This window comes from Lissotriton vulgaris, chromosome 2_1, assembly GCF_964263255.1.
Source record: "Lissotriton vulgaris chromosome 2_1, aLisVul1.2, whole genome shotgun sequence".
Taxonomy (NCBI): domain Eukaryota; kingdom Metazoa; phylum Chordata; class Amphibia; order Caudata; family Salamandridae; genus Lissotriton; species Lissotriton vulgaris.
The window spans coordinates 1432488958-1432505090 of NC_141687.1; positions in this window are offsets into that span (position 1 = coordinate 1432488958).

Sequence of the window (16133 nt, forward strand, 5' to 3'; positions counted from 1 at the left end):
GAAACGCCCTTTTCATATGACCAAGCCTTTCATCATTAGAATAACAAAAGTAAAATGAACCAATGAAAAGTTTTATTAAGAAGTCACATGACCTGTTATGCTTACGTTACGCGCTGCGCGCCGCGCTCTGGATCGCTTCCGGGGGGCTCCACCGGAACTGATCGAATTGGTAGTCCACAGTGTTTCTGGATGTTTCAGATTGAAGCTGGCGTCAGCATGAGGGCACCCCATGGCTACGTCGTGGCTATTCCGCGAGCAATCATGGCAGTCGCTCGCCACCGGAAGTCTGCGGGAGTCGGGGGCCCCGGTGACTTTTGTAGAATCTTCAAGGCTGAGGGGACGCTTTTGGGAATGGGGTCCATGCCCTAGCAATCAAGCGTCCGAGTTCCAAGGTGTCCCAGGGCCATTTTAGTGGACCAGGCCTAAATCCGAAGAGTCGGCCGCCATTTTGAGAGTCCTGTTGCAGCCGCCTATCGCTGCACTGCAAGAGTGGGCGCAATTCAAGTGGATGGTGGGCGAGACCCTGTAGCAGCAAGAGAGGGCGCAACTCAGCTGGTTGCGTGAAGCGCTGGGGTGTACCTGAAAAACCTCCACCTGGGGAGGTGGGGGAGGCTCGTTTGTGCCGCCTCTCCCTTCTAGTGCATCCCACGCTGTCTCCTGGCGCAAGAATATGAGATGGTCTGACTAGGGCACCGCAGGACGTGTCTTCAGGTCAAACAGATTGTGGGACAATGTTCAGAATGGAAGAGTCACCAAAAGGCAAAAAGTTCCGCTTGACCCCGGGATCCGGCCGCCTATGTCGGGGGCGATCTCAGGCCACACCAGGGCAACAAGACTTGGGGAGGGGGTCGGAGCCAAGCGCCCCCTCCGAGTCCATGCCATCACACCGCTCCTCGGGGGCCTCCGTCAAGCGGTTCAGGGAGGCACCGTATCACATTGTTTTCCAATGCAGTAAGGTCCACAAACAGCCCCCACTTACTTTAAGAATAGTGAAGCTGCAGCAGGTGCAAATAAGCTTCAGACAGTGTTACAAGCGCTGCTCAGAACTCTCAACTATGGCACCCAACATCCAGGACTTATGCCATTTGTGCAAGGCAGTGACATCGAAGCAACTCAGGGACCAAGGAACATACCATATCCAGAGTCCTTCCCACAGCGTCTGCCTTCCTTCTTACCTAGTTATGGTTCTTTCACTCCCACTCCAGGCTTTTAGTCTGTGGATGGAAAACCATGAACCTACACTCACGTATGAAAATCTTACTATTGATGCTTGACTGAGGCCAAGGAGATCAGAGTGCATGAGTCTCATGCTCGATCGATTGAGCTAGCCGGATCAGGCAACAAAAAGGTGGTGGTGGGGTGGCGGCATCAGCAAGGCATCCTCACACACAACTTGTCGGACATCAGCTCTGCATGTACTGAGGACGAGTCTTGGCGCATGGTGTCGTCCCCGGGCAATTTGCACAATGGTCCTCCACTCCTAGGCCGCCAGCTATGCTACCTCGACAGGAACAGTGAGGGATGTTGCAGCAGGCTGCCATGTAAATAGTTATTTAATAAAACGTTTTACCCTGTTACTTTGCTGGTGTGTTGTATATATTTATAATATTTGCATAGGGTTTGTCGTTATTTTGGGCGGGGTGGGCGGCGGAGCCGAGCTGTCTTGCAGCCATCATGGTGTCGAGCTCAGTTCATCTCACTAGTTTCGTATTTCTCATGAGGGGTTGTTCCTAATGTTTCTATTTTAACGAGGTCAAAAAGAGATCCCATTAGTGGCCTACTGATTTTGCTCGATTCCTTTTGTTTTTTAAACGATTTTTCACTATCTGCAAAGACTAAACAGAGTATTGCGACTCTGTGCTTGTTTGTAAATAGAAAATGAACCAAAGAGAACCAATTCTAATACAGTAAATGTTAGGATAACAATCAATCAAATGGAGGGAAGCAGGCATGACGGGTTACAACGGGGGCAAAGGCTTGCGTTACCTACCCTTCACTATCTGCAAAGAGAGAATACTCCTAAAAGAAAAGAGGAGGTGGGGCAAGGGGGGGGGCAGCGTTCAAAGCACATCAGCGTAGATAAATACGAAAATGTTTTTACCAACTACGTACTTGAAATTTTACAGATTTTAATATTTGCTATTAAAAAACCATTGAAATTCACTGAAAAAAACCATAGGTTATAGACCATATATAGTTAGGAATTAGCATTTACAAAACCTTGAAAATTCACTGAAAAAACCATAGGTTATAGACCATATATAGTTAGGGATTAGCATTTACAAAACCTTAATTTACTCGCACAAAACCATTGAAATTCGCATATATAGTTAGTTGCACTAACTATATATCGCGCACCCGCAATCCACTGCTGATGATGTCACATATCACATCATTCATGACATGGTAAGTGACATCACTGATGACATCACTGATGACATCTCAAATGACATCACTGATGACATCACTGATGACAACACCCAGTGACTGTATGTTTCTGTAAAGTTAAAATATGTCTTACATATTGAAGAATGAGTGGATGTATAAGTGTCTGGATGAAGGATTTAGTAGGTGCATGACTGACTGTATGAGTGAGTGATTTAATGTGTCTCACTGAGTGCATGGGTTAGTGACTAAACTGTCTTAATTTGTGCATCATTATGTCTGTTGTTCTGTAAACTGCTGCATGTGTTGATCAGTAGCTATATGAGTAACTAAATGGGTTATTGATTGGTTGCCCAAGTATTTGTATGGGAGACTGAGTGTGTGTGTGGGTGGCTGGGAGGTGTGTGACTCTGTGCATAGATGTGTGAGTAGTTGATTCACTATATGTATGGGTTCAAAAGTGCATGTGGAAACAGCTGTATGGGCGGTTGACTGTCTGCATGAGTGTATTGGTGATTGAATGGATATCTCAGTGCTACATGTCAAAGTAAGTACATATGTAAAACACAGTACATGTGAGAGTTGACATATACAAATAACTGTGCATAAGAGCCAGTGAATGTGTGAGTGGCTGTATGGATCATTGTGAACTTGTATCAGGGATTGTATAAGAGAGTAAATATGTGTTAGTATATGTTTGAATAAGTAAGGTGTGTATAACTGTATAGTTGAGGAAATGGAGGTGTGATTGATTCTTTGCATGACTGACTAGGTGTGTGAGTAACTCCATGGATGAGTGACAGTCTGTGAGTGTCTGTTTACACTGATTGTATCTAAGGTTATATTAGAGTCTGAAGAGGTTCATTGTATTATCACATAAATGATATCATCAGTGATGTGATCAGTAATGTCAAATGAGATGTTATCAGTGATGTCATCAGTGATGTCATTTGAGATGTCATCAGTGATGTCATTTGAGATGTCATCAGTGATGTCATCAGTGATGTCACTGACCATGTCATGAATGATGTAATATGTGACATCATCAGCAGTGGATTGCGGGTGCGCGATATATAGTTAGTGCAACTAACTATATATGCGAATTTCAATGGTTTTGTGCGAGTAAATGAAGGTTTTGTAAATGCTAATCCCTAACTATATATGGTCTATACCCTATGGTTTTTTCAGTGAATATATATATATATATACACACACACATATATTACCTACTGGCTATCGCCAGTAGGTATATATAGTTAGGATTTATTCCCTATGGGATTTTTGAAAATTCTATGTCTAATAACTTTGGCGTTTGTGGACGGAATCGGCTGAAATTTTCAGGAAAATGGCACATTTTGTTTCTGAGCAGCCCTTGAAAATTTGGGGGGGTTTTGTCGAGGGGGGGCCGAGAAAAAAGGGGGGTCCCAAAACGCGTTTTTCCCATGTTAATTTCCATAGGGCGGTTGGACTCACTTTTAGCTCGAACGGCTGAATGGATTTGCACGAAACTTGGCAAAATTGTAGGGACTGTTAGCCCGATGTGCCTTTGCTAGGTCTCAATATATGTGCTCCAGTAGTTTTTGAGAAATTAACGTTCAAAACAAGATATATATCTGTAACAGCGCTCCGGACTGCGCTCCGGTTCGCTTACTTTTCGCGAAACGGAACTTTGCGCGCAGAAAGCTGATTGGCTCTCCGGTGTCTGTCAACATTCTAAACAGTCCGGAGCGGCCGCCATCTTATCTCTCGGTAGGATCGAGAGAGAAGAAGAGGTGAAAAACGAAGGGGGAATTTAATGAAAGGGGGCAAGGTATACCCCTCTAGACCCCCTAGGAATGTTGTTGGGGTTATTAAAGGGTCCCGTGGGGAAAATAAAAAAAAAAATGATTTTTCACGGTAGAAGCGCTTCACGGGCCGCGAACTGGGCCGCAAACTGGTAGCGAAACGGGAATTCGCCATTTTGTGCTTCGTTTTAATTAAATTACTATGTATAAGGGGGTGCGGGAGACGTATCCTAATCCCCTATGTTTCCTGAGGGTGGCTGAGGAGGCTCATATATGTTGATACATCTCTTCCAGCGGCTGTGCGTGAGCTTTTTTTTTTTTTTGCTGCGTGACGTCTGTTAACGTTCGATTCGATGGAAATCAGGAAGTGTTGACCGCCAATTTGTCACTGCGATAAAATATTTTGTTATAAATGAATCCTTATTGATAAACATTGTCTGCGCCATCTTGCCTTTTTTCCAATGCCACAATTTTGTCGTGCACGGCAGCCATTTTAGATGCCAGGCTGGTCCCAGGCTATCACCTACCCCTGCGGATGTAGTTTATGGCCCCAGCTGTAGAGAATCCAGACATGCCAACCCTCCCGATTCAGGCGTGAGACTACTGATTTCAGTGCTAGTCTCCCGCCTCCCGATTTCTGCAAGCAAAAACCCGGGGGCATATTACCAACAACTAGCGATAATTTTTGTCTCTAACTTGTTTAGAGACAAAAATTATCGCCGCACATCGGCGATTTTTATCGCAGATAAACCTTGCTATTAGCAAGGTTTATCGCAAATGCGATAAAAAACGGCCGCAATGCATGAATATCGCAGAAAAGTCAGCGATATTCATGTATTATCGAGCAAATGCTCTTAGCCATGTTATCCACCTCCCATTGGATAACATGGCTAAGAACTGCTCAGGTCAGGTGTTAGCTTTTGGAGATATTCGCGCTTAGCGCGAATATCTCCAAAAGTTGGTAATAGGAGATAGCGATGTTAGGGACTGTTTCCAGTCGCTAACATCTTGGCACGCCCACTTTGTATGTCATTAGTGATAAATATCACTGACATGCAAAGCGGGGCCCAAGATGGTCGCTATCTCCTTTTAGCTGTCCCTAACTGGTGTTAGCGACAGCTTGGTAATAGGGAGATAATTTTATCTCCGCTTTCTTGGCTTTTAAAGCCAAAAAAGCGGAGATAAACCCCCTTGATAATATGCCCCACGATTCCTCGGGGGTTTCAGCTGACAAGGCTTGGTATTGTGTTACGTGGTAATTCTTCCAGGAAACGTCAGAGGGTCGATGCAGGGGTTCTAGAAGGGGTGATAAACCATTTAAGCCTCATGAACAAGCGCATGGTCTTTTAAAGATCTGTGAAGTACTCGGGGCGGCGGTGTGTGTGTGTCCTCTTTCAGGAGCGGGCGGGGGGGGCACTGCCAGCAACTTCCAGGCCAGGCAGTGTTCAGTAGTTGCATCACCCTTTCTCTGCCTGCTATTGCGCTCCATGCTTCGGAAAGGTAAGAAAAAGAACGTGCATTTGAGTTTGAAATGTCCGATCCTGTAGCAGTACACTTGCACAGCCCACACATGACAATAACCCGATTCAAGGCCCCATTCACCCGTTTAAAAAAAAATATATAACACTCCAACTAAGTAGGATTATAAAACTTTATTAACTTTTAAATATAACGAACGGAACAAAAACTGTAAAAACATTTAAACATTTTTCACAAAAAAAAGCAACAATGGTCAGAAGCTGTCTTTTGTGCGAATAGTCCCAAGGCAGCACAACGTGCTGAGTTCTGGACGGCACCCAGGTGATGTCACCTGGGTGCCGCACTAGTTTTTGGGATCCTACAATGCAGCAAAGAAAAACAGCGTGGGGCGTCCAGGGTGGTGCGGAGGGAGGCCTCGTCAGTAGCGGTCTGTTGTGCGAATAGTCCCAAGGCAGCAGAACGCGCTGAGATGTTGATGGCACCCAGGTGATGTCCAGTAAACTGCTGCACTGGTTTTGGTATCCTACAATGCTGCTCCGAAAATTGGCGTGGGGCGGCCCGGGGGGGGGGCGTGGGGGAGGCGGCGTGAACAGGCCTCCCCAGGTGGCGGCCATCCAGCTGAGTTGCGCCCGCTCTTGCGGCTACAGCGTCTCGCTCACCATGTTGTTGAGTTGCTCCCACTCTTGCAGTGCAGCGATAGGCGGCTGCCACATGACTCTTAAAATGGCGGACGGCTCTTCGGTTTTGGGCCTGGTCCACTAAAATGGCCCTGGGACACCTTGGAACTCGGACGCTTGCCTGCTAGGGCTTGGGCTCCATTCTCGAAAAGCGTCCCCTCAGCCGTGAAGATTCTACAAAAGTCTTGGGGGCCCTCGACTCCTGCAGGCTTCCGGTGGGGAGTGGCTGCCATGATTGCTCGCGGAATGACCACAACGGAGCCACGAGATGGTGGTGCTCTCATGCTGACGCCAGCTTCAGTCTGAATCATCCAGAAACAAGGTGGGGCTTTCATCGTTTGGGAAAAAAATTTTTTCTAAACCAATGAAAAGTGTTATTTTTAGGTCATATGACCAAGCCTTCCATCTTTAGGAAACCAAAAGTAAAATGAACCAATGAAAAGTTTTATAAACAAGTCACATGACCTGTTATGCGGCATAGGGCTACAAAAAGCGTAGAAAATCCGTTGGCACGTGAGGCGGCGTCAGTAGCGGACCGATGTGCGAATAGGCCGAAGGCAGCACAACGCGCCGAGATCCGGATGGCACCGAGGTGGTGTCCAGCAAATTGCCGCACTGGTGTGGCCATCCTACAATGCTGCGCCGAAAGACGGCGTGTCCAGCTGAGTTCCGGTCACTCTTGCGGTACAGTGACTCGAACGCGCCGAGATCCGGATGGCACCGAGGTTGTGTCCAGCAAGTTGCCGCACTGGTGTGGCCATCCTACAATGCTGTGTCGAAAATCGGCGTGGGGTGCCCCGTTGGCTTATGAGGTGATGTCAGTAGTGGACCGATGTGTGAATAGGTCGGAACCAGCACAAGGCGCCAAGATCCGAATGGCAAGTCCTGGATGTTGAGTGCCATAGTTGAGAGTTCTGAGCAGTGCTTGTAAGACTATCTGAAGCTTATTTGCACCTGCTGCAGCTTCACTATTGCCCCAGGTGGTGTCCAGCAAATTGCTGCACTGGTGTGGCCATCCTACAATGCTGCGCCGAAAGACGGCGTGTTCAGCTGAGTTCCGGTCACTCTTGCGGTACAGTGACTCGAACGCGCCGAGATCCGGATGGCACCGAGGTGGTGTCCAGCAAGTTGCCGCACTGGTATGGCCATCCTACAATGCTGCGCCGAAAGACGGCGTGACCAGCTGAGTTCCGGTCACTCTTGCGGTACAGTGACTCGAACGCTCCGAGATCCGGATGGCACCGAGGTGGTGTCCAGCAAGTTGCCGCACTGGTGTGGCCATCCTACAATGCTGCGCCGAAAGTCAGTGTGGGGTGCCCCGTTGGCTTATGAGGTGATGTCAGTAGTGGACCGATGTGTGAATAGGTCGGAATCAGCACAAGGCGCCCTGCACTGTTGAGCTTTTTTCAATGCCTGTTTTTTGTTGTTTCCCCTCCATCAAAAACAAAAAAAATATATAAAACTGTGCAAAAATACAAAAAAATGTTTAGAAAACCAGTGCTTGTAAGACTGTCTGAAGCTCTTTTGCACCTGCTGCAGCTTCACTATTGCCCTGGTGTGGCCAAAGATCGCCCATGACATAGGCGGCCGGCTCCCGAGGTCCGGCGGAACTTTTTTCCTTTTCCTTTCTGCTTCTTGTCCCACAATCCGTTTCACCTGAAGACACGACCAGGTTCCTCAATGTGTGCAGGGGGACGCTATTGATTGAATGAAAATGGCGGCTTGACACAAAGCTGACTCAAGCGTTGCTGTTGATGCTATACAGACAAAAATTGGTTTTCAGTTTGTACATTCTTCAGGATTTTTTTTTCCATCCAAGGCTGATTGAGAGTTTGTAGAAAAATGGCTTCAGATTTTCCACATATTACTCTTCAACATTCTTCCTAAATGTAACAATGTGAGACTCACTAGGAGAACGGCTGTTTATCTTTCCTTTCAAAATGCTGCCAACAATATTTTCTGAATGGAAGACACCATCTTGTAGCATAAAGGGCCGAAAGGGGTTCTGGTCTGGCCGATTGTTGGTGGAGACATTTTGACTATATCTTGGACCTGCCCGGCCTCGCCCAAAATGGCGCCGGTATAAATGGGACTCGTAACTCCTTGCCCGCAAATGTATATCTAGAAAATTTTATTGTAAGTGGCCCTGTCTTATTTTAATTACAAAATGTACGTCCACCGATTCCGCAACTGTTAGACACCTTAGTTCTTGCAACCTAATGGCCCGCTCGTTACGTTCCTCTACAGTGTAAATGTCTCCTCATCATATACGATTTCAGTTTGCTCCGTGGCCGGCCCACGTGGTTATAGGCCCGTATTTGTATACTGACATTTTCACAATAAAGGTTTTTAAAACAAAACACGGTAGTAGTATTTACATTGGTAAAGTTTTTACTTTTAGTCACTGTTTTCGAATCAGTAAAAGGCAAGTGAAATAAAGCAGTCCAATTACATGACGGATAAAAGGTATAATATGTAGGAACGTAGTAAAGATAAATGGTCAAGGGCAGTTGTGTTTTCCACTCCTGCAACATAAAGTGATCGATAAGAATCTGATAATCAGGCGTATCGGCGACTAAGACAGCAGGCCGAGTCTCTTTTACTCAACGGCTCCGTCATGGAACGAAGAAACGCCCTTTTTCTCGAAAAAGGAATATATTTTACTTGCAGGACAGTTGTAAATTTTCCGGGAAAGTACATTAGCCTGGAATATTATAACATATATGTTTAAAAAAAAAAAATGTTCGAAAACAATAAAAAGCGTAATTTTTAGGTCATATGACCAAGCTTTTCATCATTAAAATAACAAAAGTAAAATGAACCAATGAAAAGTTTTATTAACAAGTCACATGACCTGTTATGCTTACGTTACGCGCTGCGCGCCGCGCCCCGGATCACTTCCGGGTGCGCTAACGCTGCGTGTCATATAACGCATTACGCGACAACGTAGGTCAAGAATATAGTCAAAATGTCTCCACCAACCAGCGTTCGGAACACAACCCCTTTCAGCAGTCTAAAAAGTTCTGTTAAATGACAACAGAGGGGACAGGCAACAAGAACCATCAGTCAAAGAGGGGAGGGCAAGTTCTTCTCTTCCGGGTCATGTTGGGGCGCTACCGGAACTGATCGAATTGGTAGTCTACAGTGTTTCTGGATGTTTCAGAATAAAGCTGGCGTCAGCATGAGAGCACTACCATCTCGTAGCTCCGTCGTGGCCATTCCACGAGCAGACATGGCAGCCGCTCCCCACCAGAAGCCTGCGGGAGTCGGGGGCCCCCAAGACTTTTGTAGAATCTTCACGGCTGAGGGGACGCTTTCGAGAATGGGACCCAAGCCCTATCAGGGAAGCGTCCGAGTTCCAAGGTGTCCCAGGGCCATTTTAGTGGACCAGGCCCAAAACCGAAGAGCCGGCCGCCATTTTGAGAGTCCTGTGGCCGCCGCCTATCGCTGCACCGCAAGAGCGGGAGCAACTTAACTACATGGTGAGCGAGACGCTGTAGTCGCAAGAGCGGGCGGAAAACAGCTGAATGGCGGAAGAGGCACAGTGTAGCAAAAGCGGGCGGAATGGCAACTAAAACGGTAAAGGGGCGCCCCACTACAGCGTGTCTTCAGGTCAAACGGATTGTGGGACAAAGTCCAGAATAGAAGAGTCATCAAAAGGCAAAAAGTTCCGCCGGACCCCGGGAGCCGGCCGCCTATGTCGGGGGCGATCTCAGGCTACACCAGTGCTATAAGACTTGGGGAGGGGGTCGGAGCCAAGCGTCTTCTCCGAGTCCGTGCCATCACACCGCCCCTCGGGGGCCTCCGTCAAGCGGTTTAGGGAGGTACCATATAACATTGTTTTCAAATGCAGTCAGGTCCACAAACGACCCTCACTTACTTTGAGAATAGTGAAGCTGCAGTAGGTGGAAATAAGCTTCAGACAGTCTTACAAGCACTGCTTTTGTAAACATTTTTTGATTTTTTTGTATTTTTGCACAGTTTTATATATTTTTTTTGTTTTTGATGGAGGGGAAACAACAAAGCACAGGCATTGAAAAAGGCTCAAACTCAAAACTCTGAACTATGGCACCCAACATCCAGGACTTGCCATCCGGATCTTGGCGCCTTGTGCTGCTTCCGACCTATTCACACATCGGTCCACTACAGACATCATCTTATAAACCAACGTTATGTAAATAGTTATTTAATAAAATGTTTTACCCTGTTTCTTTGCTGGTGTGTTGTCTATATTTTTAATATTTGCATAGGGTTTGTCGTTATTTTGGGCGGATGGGTGACGGAGCCGAGCTGTCTTGCAGCCCTCATGGTGTGGAGCTCAGTTCATCTCACTATTTTCGTATTTCTCATGAAGGGTTGTTTACAATATTTCTATTTTAGCGAGGTCAAAAAGAGATCCAATTAGTGGCCTACTGATTTTGCTCGATTACTTTTATTTTTTTACACGATTTTTCACGATCTGCAAAGACTAAACAGAGTATTGCGACTTTGTGCTTGTTTGTAAATAGAGAATGAACCAAAGAGAATCAATTGTAAAACAGTAAATGCTTGGATAATAATCAATCAAATGGAGAGACAAGCAGGCAGGACGGATTACAACGGGGGTAAAGGCCTGCGTTAACTACTCTTCACTATCTGCAAAGAGAGAGTACTACTAAGAGAAAAGAGGGGAGGGGGCAGCGTTCAAAGCACATCAGCGTGCATAAACACGAAAAAGTTTTTATCTATCACGTACTTGACATTTTAAAGCTTTTCATATTTGCTATTAAAAAACCATTGAAATTCACTGAAAAAACCATAGGTTATAGTCGATATATAGTTAGGAATTTGCATTTACAAAACCTTGAAAATTCAATGAAAAAACCATTGGTTTTAGGCCATATATAGTTAGGGATTTGCATTTACAAAACCTTATTTTACTCGCATAAAACCATTGAAATTCCATATATAGTTAGATGCGCTAACTATATATCGCGCACCCGCAATCCACTGCTGATGATGTCACATATTACATCATTCATGACATGGTCAGTGACATCACTGATGACATCACTGATGACAACTCAAATGACATCACTGACAACATCACAGATGACATCATTCATGTGTTAATACGATGAACCTCTACAGACTCTGATATAACCTTAGATACACTCAGTGAAAACAGACACTCACAGATTGTCACTCATCCATGGAGTTACTCATACACCTAGACAGTCATGCAAAGAATCAATCACACCTCCAATTCCTCAACTATACAGTTATACACACCTTACTTATTGAAACATATTCTAACACATATTTACTCTCTTATACAATCACTGATACAAGTTTTCAATGATCCATGCAGCTACTCACACATTCACTGGCTCTTAAACACAGTAATTTATATATGTCAACTCTCGCATGTACTGTGTTTTACATATGTACTTACTTTGACATGTAGCATTGAGATATCCAATCACTCACCAATACACTCATGCACACAGTCAACCACCCATACAGCTGTTTCCACATGCAGTTTTGAACCCATACATCTAGTGAATCAGCTGTTCACACATCTATGCACAGAGTCACACACCTCCCAGCCACTCACACACATACTCAGTCTCCCATACAAATACTTGGGCAACCAATCAATAACCCATATAGTTACTCATATAGCTACTGATCAACACATGCAGCAGTTTACAGAACAACAGATATAATGATGCACAAATTAATACAGTTTAATCACTAACCCATGCACTCAGTGAGACACATTTAATCACTCCCTCATACAATCAGTTGCACCTACTAAATCCTTCATCCAGACATTTATACATCCACTCATTCTTCAATATGTAAGACATATTTTAACTTTACAGAAACATACAGTCACTGGATGTTGTCATCAGTGATGTCATCAGTGATGTCACTGACCATGTCATGAATGATGTAATATGTGACATCATCAGCAGTGGATTGCGGGTGCGCGATATATAGTTAGCGCATCTAACTATATATGGAATTTCAATGGTTTTATGCGAGTAAAATAAGGTTTTGTAAATGCAAATCCCTAACTATATATGGCCTAAAACCAATGGTTTTTTCATTGAATTTTCAAGGTTTTGTAAATGCAAATTCCTAACTATAGATCGACTATAACCTATGGTTTTTTCAGTGAATATATATATATACACACACACACACATATATATATTACCTACTGGCTATCGCCAGTAGGTATATATAGTTAGGATTAATTCCCTATGGCATTTCTGAAAATTCTATGTCTAATAACTTTGGCGTTTGTGGACGGAATCGGCTGAAATTTTCAGGAAAATGGCACATTTTGTTTCTGAGCAGCCCCCGAAAATTTGGGGGGGTTTCGTCAAGGGGGGGCCGAGAAAAAAGGGGGGTCCAAAAACGCGTTTTTCCCATGTTAATTTCCATAGGGCGGTTGGACTCACTTTTAGCTCGAACGGCTGAATGGATTTGCACGAAACTTGGCAAAATTGTAGGGACTGTTAGCCCGATGTGCCTTTGCTAGGTCTCAATATATGTGCTTCAGTGGATTTTGAGAAATTAACGTTTAAATCAAGATATATATCTGTAACAGCGCTCTGGGCAGCGATCCGGTCCGCTTACTTTTCGCGTTTCGGAACTTTGCGCGCAGAAAGCTGATTGGCTCTCCGGTGTCTGTCAACATTCTAAACAGTCCGGAGCGGCCGCCATCTTGTCTCTCGGTAGGATCGAGAGAGAAGAAGAGGTGAAAAACGAAGGGGGAATTTAATGAAAGGGGGCAAGGTATACACCTCTTGACCCCCTAGGAATGTTGTTGGGGTTATTAAAGGGTCCCGTGGGGAAAAGAAAAAAAAAATGATTTTTCACGGTAGAAGCGCTTCACGGGCCGCGAACTGGGCCGCAAACTGGTAGCGAAACGGGAATTCGCCATTTTGTGCTTCGTTAATTAAATTACTAGGTATAAGGGGGTGCGGGAGACGTATCCTAATCCCCTATGTTTCCTGAGGGTGGCTGAGGAGGCTGATATATGTTGATACATCTCTTCCAGCGGCTGCGCCATCTTGCCTTTTTTCCAATGCCACAATTTTGTCGTGCACGGCAGCCATTTTAGATGCCAGGCTGGTCCCAGGCTATCACCTACCCCTGCGGATGTAGTTTATGGCCCCAGCTGTAGAGAATTCAGACATGCCAACCCTCCCGATTCAGGCGTGTGACTACTGATTTCAGTGCTAGTCTCCCGCCTCCCGATTTCTGCAAGCAAAAACCCGGGGGCATATTACGAACAACTAGCGATAATTTTTGTCTCTAACTTGTTTAGAGACAAAAATTATCGCCGCACATCGGCGATTTTTATCGCAGATAAACTTTGCTATTATCGCAGAAAAGTCAGCGATATTCATGTATTATCGAGCAAATGCTCTTAGCCATGTTATCCACCTCCCATTGGATAACATGGCTAAGAACTGCTCAGGGCAGGTGTTAGATTTTGGAGATATTCGCGCTTAGCGCGAATATCTCCAAAAGTTGGTAATAGGAGATAGCGATGTTAGGGACTGTTTGCAGTCGCTAACATCTTGGCACTCCACTTTGCATGTCATTAGTGATAAGTATCACTGACATGCAAAGCGGGGCCCAAGATGGTCGCTATCTCCTTTTAGCTGTCACTAACTGGTGTTAGCGACAGCTTGGTAATAGGGAGATAATTTTATCTCCGCTTTCATGGCTTTTAAAGCCAAAAAAGCGGAGATAAACCCCCTTGATAATATGCCCCACGATTCCTTGGGGGTTTCAGCTGACAGGGCTTGGTATTGTGTTACATGGTAATTTTTCCAGGAAACGTCAGAGGGTCGATGCAGGGGTTCTAGAAGAGGTGATAAACCATTTAAGCCTCATGAACAAGCGCATGGTCTTTTAAAGATTTGTGAAGTACTCGGGGCGGCGGTGTGTGTGTGTCCTCTTTCAGGAGCGGGCGGGGGGGGGGCACTGCCAGCAACTTGCCAGGCCAGGCAGTGTTCAACACTTGCATCACCCTTTTTCTGCCTGCTATTGCGCTCCATGCTTCGGAAAGGTAAGAAAAAGAACGTGCATTTGAGTTTGAAATGTCCGATCCTGCAGCAGCACACTTCCAAAGCCCACACATGACAATAACCCGATTCAAGGCCCTATTCACCCGTTTTTAAAAAAATAGATAACACTCCGACAAAGTAAGATTATAAAACTTTATTAACTTTTAACTATAATGAACGGAACAAAAACTAAAAACATTTAAACATTTTTCAACTCAAAAAGCAACAATGGTTAGAAGCTGTCTTTTGTGCGAATAGTCCCAAGGCAGCACAACGTGCAGAGTTCTGTACGGCACCCAGGTGATGTCGCCTGGGTGCCGCACTGGTTTTGGGATCCTACGATGCAGCACAGAAAAACAGCGTGGGGCGTCCCGGGTGGTGCGGGGGGAGGCCTCGTCAGTAGCGGTCTGTTGTGCGAATAGTCCCAAGGCAGCAGAACGCGTTGAGATGTTGATGGGACTGTGTCCAGTGTCCCATGGCTGACACAACATGTACGACAGGCACCCAGGTGATGTCCAGTAAACTGCCGCACTGGTTTTGGTATCCTACAATGCTGCTCCGAAAATTGGCGTGCGGCGCCCGGGGGGGGGGGGGGGGGGGGGGGGGGGGAGGCGGCGTGAACGGGCCTCCCCAGGTGGCGGCCATCTAGCTGAGTTGCGCCCGCTCTTGCGGCTACAGCGTCTCGCTCACCATGTTGTTCAGTTGCTCCCACTCTTGCAGTGCAGCGATAGGCGGCTGCCACATGGCTCTTAAAATGGCGGACGGCTCCTCGGCTTTGGGCCTGGTCCACTGAAATGGCCCTGGGACACCTTGGAACTCGGACGCTTGCCTGCTAGGGCTTGGGCTCCATTCTCGAAAAGCGTCCCCTCAGCCGTGAAGATTCTACAAAAGTCTTGGGGGCCCCCGACTCCCGCAGGCTTCCGGTGGGGAGCGGCTGCCATGATTGCTCGCGGAATGACCACGACGGAGCCACGAGATGGTGGTGCTCTCATGCTGACGCCAGCTTCAGTCTGAATGATCCAGAAACAAGGTGGGGCTTTCATCGTTTGGGAAAAAAAAATGTTCTAAACCAATGAAAAGTGTTATTTTTAGGTCATATGACCAAGCCTTCCATCTTTAGGAAACCAAAAGTAAAATGAACCAATGAAAAGTTTTATAAACAAGTCACATGACCTGTTATGCGGCATAGGGCTACAAAAAGCGTAGAAAATCCGTTGGCACGTGAGGCGGCGTCAGTAGCGGACCGATGTGCGAATAGGCCGAAGGCAGCACAACGCGCCGAGATTCGGGTGGCACCGAGGTGGTGTCCAGCAAATTGCCGCACTGGTGTGACCATCCTACAATGCTGCGCCGAAATACGGCGTGTCCAGCTGAGTTTCTCCCGCTCTTGCGGTACAGTGACTCGAACGCGCCGAGATCCGGATGGCACCGAGGTGGTGTCCAGCAAATTGCCGCACTGGTGTGGCCATCCTACAATGCTGCGCCGAAAGACGGCGTGTCCAGCTGAGTTGCGGTCACTGTTGCGGTACAGTGACTCGAACGCGCCGAGATCCGGATGGCACCGAGGTGGTGTCCAGCAAATTGCCGCACTGGTGTGGCCATCCTACAATGCTGCGCCGAAAGATGGCGTGTCCAGCTGAGTTGCGGTCACTCTTGCGGTACAGTGAGTCGAACGCGCCGAGATCTGGATGGCCCCGATGTTGTGTCCAGCAAGTTGCCGCACTGGTGTGGCCATC